Consider the following 6,682-nt stretch of genomic DNA (forward strand, 5'->3'; position numbering starts at 1 on the left):
TGAGAAAAACACGACACAGCGGGGTAGTTGTAACAAGATGTTACAAACAAGCTACACACTGTTGGACACCAATTATACAAACAAAATAATAAAAAATTTGAGTGTAATGTTGGGAACTTTTTATATAAAAAATGATATAGAAATAAAAATATTTTAATATAATTTTTTCTGCTAACAATGGAAATAAATGCATGGTATAATAATGGATAATAATGCAAATACATCCAAATGTGTTTATTCAATAGATAAATAAATAAACATGCTGTGCTATATAGAAAAAACAAAATTTAAGTACTGAGGAAATAAACTATTTATAGTAAACTGAATTTAAATGAGTTGTGTGAAATCTGCCTTAATATGCATGTGTTACAACTAACCCTTTGTCTGTTACAACTTGCCCCACAGGTCGGGTAAATAGAAACATTTTTACTCCTGGCATGTTTGGCAATATTGCACAGAAACCATCTGGCAATCAGGCTTGTGTGTTGTTGGTAAGAAAATATGATATGTCTAACCACATTTCTTTGTTCATTATTTGGCCACAACCAAAAAAGTGTTACTTTGTGCCCTGCTCTCCCAGATCAGTTACTTCAAAAAAGTGAGTATACTTGCTGTAACTTGGAACTTAAATTGACTTATTTTTTATAAATATGCACGTAGTTCATTTATTCAATTTTAAGCCATCAGGTTTACCTAATTTTTTAAGTCAGAGTGTAGGATTATTATGATAATTGTGGTAACCTGGTTCTAACTCTAAAGCTAACCATAAACATAACATTGCCACATGTAAGGTTGCCAGACTAATAAAATGCCAATAAAGCAATAAAAATATCAATAAAGCTGCCAAGCAGAGATTAAGGTCCCATAATGCATTCTGAATGAGTAATAAATGAAACATCGGAGAATCACAAGCTAACTGTTTATAGCTAAATGACAGTTAATTTGAAAGGAATTTTAAAACATCTTCATTTAAACAAACCATGAACCAAATCAACCAGCTGAGTTGAATCAACATTGATTTGAAGCCATAAAGGTTCATGAAAAACAAACAAAAGTTCACTTATATTCATGGAGGGAAGGACTGCAATTTCATGAGGGATTGTGAATTGCCCAATGTCCATAGAAACTAAAAACATTTAAATAAATATTTAAATCATTTAAAGTTGTTGTTTGCATAGTAACATATTTCAGATTTAAAATATGCACCAAAAATCTGCACATAATTTGCATTGCTTTATGAGTGGACGAAACTAAAGATATCTTTGCATGTTGAATATTTTTGAATATTTTGCAATTCTCTTATTCAGTGTTTCTCAACCACATTTCTGGAGGACCCCCAACACTACATGTTTTGGATGTTTCCTTTGTCTGTTACACCTATCAGTCACTACTAATGAGCTGATGATATGAATCAGGTGTGTTTGGTTAAGAAGACATGGATAATGAGCTTGTGGTCCTCCAAGAGCGTGGTTGAGAAGCACTGTTCTAATTGAATTATGCCTTTACCTGGATGAACTCCATTATTTAAAATGACTGTCTCACAAATACTTAAACTATAATAGCAGTGTCATTTTAGTAACCTCACCTATTGACATGATATTGGTGAATAGCATATGCAGTTGCTCTTTATGCGTGTAGTGCTCAGTCACTGTGCTGTTTCAAGGAGAGGAAGTTACACACGTGCGGGCATTCGTCATATACAGTTGAAGTCAGAATTATTAGTCCCCCTGTTTATTTTTTCCCCAATTCCTGTTGTACGGAGAGAAGATTTTTTTTCAATGCATTTCTAAATGTAATAGTTTTACTAACTCATTTCTAATAACGGATTTATTTTTCCTTTGCCATGATGACAGTGCATATAATTTAACTAGATATTTTTTCAAAACACTTATACAGCTTTAAGTGACATTTAAAGGCTTAACTAGGTTAATTAGGTTAACTAGGCAGGTTAGGGTAATTAGGCAAGTCATTGTATAACAATGTGTTTTTCTGTAGACTATGATAAAAATATAGCTTAAAGGGGCTAATAATTTTGACCTTAAAATGGCTTTTTAAAAATTAAAAACTGCTTTTATTCTAGCCAAAATAAAACAAATAAGACTTTCTCCAGAAGAAAAAATATTATCAGACATACTGTGAAAATTTCCTTGCTCTGTTAAACATCATTTGGGAAAATTTTAGAGAAGAAAAAAAATTCAAAGGGGGCTAATTCTCTCTTCAACTGTATATCAGTGCACAGTGGTCGTTATTTACAGTGTACATAATATACTGACACTGAGGAGAAGAAAAATGCTGAATAAAGTCGTTGTTTTTTGTGCTCACATTAATATTGAGGCAGAAGCATTGAAGACATTTAGATAATGCTTTTTGGTACCTTTTTTAACTTTTATTAAGTCTGGACGATTGTTGTCTATAAAGTGTCAGGGCAGAGCTGCCAGATTTCATCCAAAATATCGTAATATGTGTATCAAAGATGAATGAAGCCCCCTGGGTTTGGAACGACATGAGGGTAATTATTGACAATTGAATATTTTGGGTGCACTATACTTTTAACTGCTCACTGATTTAATCACAAACATTGACAACTAGGCGACAGTAAGTTAGGCAGCTGGACTGAATACCTGGCGCTTACAGCAGGGGGGCGGGGGGTTGGGGGGCACTCAAATGCGCCACTCCCCTCATCAGCTCCAGCGCTGCATGTTACTAAGGTCAGAACTCATAGATCAATAGCCTAAAAATATCATTTCAAATGTGCAGTCTATTCTGGGCCAAGCAAACATGCCGCGTCTGCTCTGTACAAACGGAGCACCCCAGGCTGTTAATATTGGAGGCAAGTACCACACCATTAGGACGACAAATGTTTTTTCATGTTTACACTTACAATTATAATAGGATATTCTGGAAATCCAATTTTCTGTGTTAAGAGATAGGAGCAATTGTTCTGACCTCAGGGAATACATGAAGTGTTCAGATTAGGCTCTAACATGAGTAAGCAAAGTTTCAACAAACCAGACTATACAGTATATGACACTTATGTTTATGTTAGGTTCTTTCATGTTAAAAAAAAAAAATAAAATCTAATTCACACTTATTTCGTTTTGTTCAAGTCAGGCACTTTGTGCAAAAACTATTCCCTCATTTTCCAAATCGACCTCCTCAATCTCCACTAGATGACTTGTTAAAGCTTGAACCACACTCAAAACATTGCATTTCTACCATTTATAACCTGAACCACAACATTAATCCAAGCCCTGCAAATCAAGCCAGAGGCGCTTGGGAAGAGAACTTTGTTTTGAGTAATCTGATGAACATATTCTTGAGCTCACACATACCTCTTCTATATGTGCAAGACATGGGCTTATACAATGTAAGATTCTACATAGGGTTTACTGCACTAAAGCTAGACTTACTAAAATATACCCCTCTGTCAGCGATGCATGTAATAGTTGCAAACAGTCACCAGCAGATCTCGTCCACATGTTGTGGGAATGCTCTAAATTATTTGATTATTGGACTAAAATATTAAAAACTCGGAAAGATGCATTCAACATAGATCTGGATACGAACCCTTTTCTGGCCATTTTTGGGCTGGCAGTAGACGCTACCCTTTCAGTAATGGTCCGAAAGGCTTTAGTGTTTACTACTTTAATAGCGAAACATCTCATAAAAGAAGTGGATAAAAGAAGTGTTTACTTCTGGCATGTCCAGACTCGGTCCTGGAGGGCCGGTGTCCTGCAAAGTTTAGTTCCAACCCCAATCAGACATGACTAGCTAATCAAGCTCTTCCTAGCCATTCTAGAAACATCCTTTCAGGTGTGTTGAAACAAGTTGGAGCTAAAATCTGTAGGACACCGGCCCTCCGGGACCGAGTTTGGCCACCCCTGGTTTACTTGTATTAAATTGGAAAAAATTAGACTACTGGTTCTTTAAAGCCATTTGACAAGTTGTGGTGCCCCTTTTAAGATTATCTGCAGGCAAACTCTCTTGATTCTTAAGCTAAGCAATAATATATGAATACATATGTATTATTTATTTGCATTTTTTATTTATTTACCGTTTATTATTATTATACTTATTTTATTTCCTTTTTTTCCTCAATGAGAAGTTAGAGGCTGTTGAGGGAGGGAAGTGTTCATTTGGGGTAGTGTTAACATTAACATGGAAAGATAATTTTAAAATGACTGTTATGGTTGATATTCCATGTAAAAACCTACTAACAGAAATTTGAAATTAAATCAATAAAAATGACCTATTCTTTGCCATAAATTACATTGAAATGACTGAATCAAGACAAAGGAGCCTGTGTATAATGCAAATTTTAGAAGAAAATTTCAGATGGCACTTAGAGATTTTTGCATGCAAACTCTTCATGTGCAAGATCTTCTTTTAAATTTTGACATCAGAGTATTTCAGCTCTCATAACACGGATAACTGTGGCAACAGTTTAACAAAATGGCCACCACAGGCCTTATTAATAAACAATTAGTCAAGTGAACCAACAGAGCCTGCAGATCAGAAAACAGCTATTACTGGTCCCTATTAGCTGCGTTAAAACACGTTAACATGTAATTACAAGCCTAACCCATTAAAGCAAGACAATTGCTACATGATGTTCCCTGTTCCTTCCTCTCAGAGGTGTAATAAGATTCATATGTTCAACAATGGGTATGGAAAAAGATGTCATCCAAAGAACTCTTCGGGTGTGCTCACACTTGGTTTGATTAGAACAAATGTTGGTGTGATTGCCGTGTTAGTGTGGTTCATTTGAATAAGTGTGAACACTGCTATCAAAAACCCTGGTGTGCAGCTAACAAGCGGAATGAAACTATTGAAAGGATGATTCACTTCCAAACAAACTCTGTGCACTTCGACAATTTCAATGATCAACTGATCAATCAAACCAAAAAAATCACATGATGTGACCACGAGTAGGACTGAATGCTGAAACATACCTGAATTGTCTTGTCATAATAATGATGTTGCCTGTTACACTTTCAATACAAGCATCGGAAATGTGTGTAGAGGATGAATTCCTGATGCTGACTCCTTTACACATTTATAAGCTCTTCACAAGTTCTCAGGTGATAAATATACCATCACGTGTACGCACACGTACAAAATAAAACTTAATTCACAGCTTAGGTTTCATGGCTGTTTTCCTTCATGTGACCTCGATTTCTGCTGCAACAAACTTTAATGTTAAAAATTAAACAGACTTATTGATATTTTTTAGTAGCTCGAAACTATAAAAAATGTACTTTATTGAACTACAATTTTCAACAAAGTTAGTTGGAGTGGAAATACACTAGAAGTATGTGACTTGTATTTTGTAATTTAAAGCAGTGGTTCCCAAAGTGGGGGTCGGGACCCCTTGGGGGTTTACGGGACAATGACATGGGGTAGCATGGTGATTTCCAAACGTCAAATAAATGTTTTTATACTATTAGAATTACCATATTTTAACCATAACCCACCGAAGAAAAAAAAAATAGTATTTTTATTAGTAAAAAAACAACAACATGCAAATGAAAAGTCAAAAGTTATATTATTTGTTTTCATAGGATTGCAATAGCATCAGCTGCAGCAGATTGATTTTTATAGCAGCAGGTTAAACTTTCTGACACCTTTATGGCAATCAAATACATTAAAAACAAATACAGTCCACAACTGAACATTGAGAATGATTTCTGATTGACTGTCTCCAAAATTAAACCAAGAATAAACTTCTGCTGAAAACATTTTGTCCACCAGTCTTTTTAGCTGAGGTTAATAATAAATGAAACCAATTAATAAATGACTATTAAAACGATATGGTTGTTAGACTGTTGCGCTTTTCGTGTTGTCAATATGCTCATGCGTATATAGGCTTATTGTCGTGTGCGCAACTTTTGTATATTTATAACCACATCCGGGCGATTCAATGGCGCAGTAGGTAGTGCTGTCGCCTCACAGCAAGAAGGTCGCTGGTTCGAGCCTCAGCTCAGTTGCCGTTTCTGTGTGGAGTTTGCATGTTCTCCCTGTGTTCGTGTGGGTTTCCTCCGGGTGCTCCGGTTTCCCACACAGTCCAAAGACATGCGGTACAGGTGAATTGGGTAGGCCAAATTGTCCGTAGTGTATGAGTGTGTGTGAATGTGTGTGTGGATGTTTCCCAGAGATGGGTTGCGGCTGAAAGGGCATCCGCTGCGTAAAAACTTGCTGGATAAGTTGGTGGTTCATTCTGTTGTGGCGACTCCAGATTAATAAAGGGACTAAGCCGACAAGAAAATGAATGAATGAATGAACGAATGAATGAAATACCACATCCCAGAAATTTGGGAGTCGCGAGTCACTGACATTATTTTTTTAAGGGTTGCTGGCTTAAAAATTTGGGAACTCCTGATTTAAGGATGTTGTTCCTGGAATTGAATCTCCTATATAATAATGGTAAAATGTTGTTTTTAATTGACATTTTTTTGTAGTTTGAAATAGTATATTGTATGGGTTGGTCATTAATTTTTTTTCCAGCTTAGTCCCTTTATCAATCAGGGGTCGCCACAGCGGAATGAACCACCAACTTATCCAGCATTTGTTTTACACAGCGGATGCCCTTCCAGCTGCAACCCTTCTCTGGGAAACATCCCTACACAATAATTCACACTCATACACTACAGACAATTTAGCCTATCCAATTCACCTATACCAT

Source organism: Danio rerio, chromosome 13 (genome assembly GCF_049306965.1).
Source record: "Danio rerio strain Tuebingen ecotype United States chromosome 13, GRCz12tu, whole genome shotgun sequence".
In the NCBI taxonomy this organism is placed as follows: domain Eukaryota; kingdom Metazoa; phylum Chordata; class Actinopteri; order Cypriniformes; family Danionidae; genus Danio; species Danio rerio.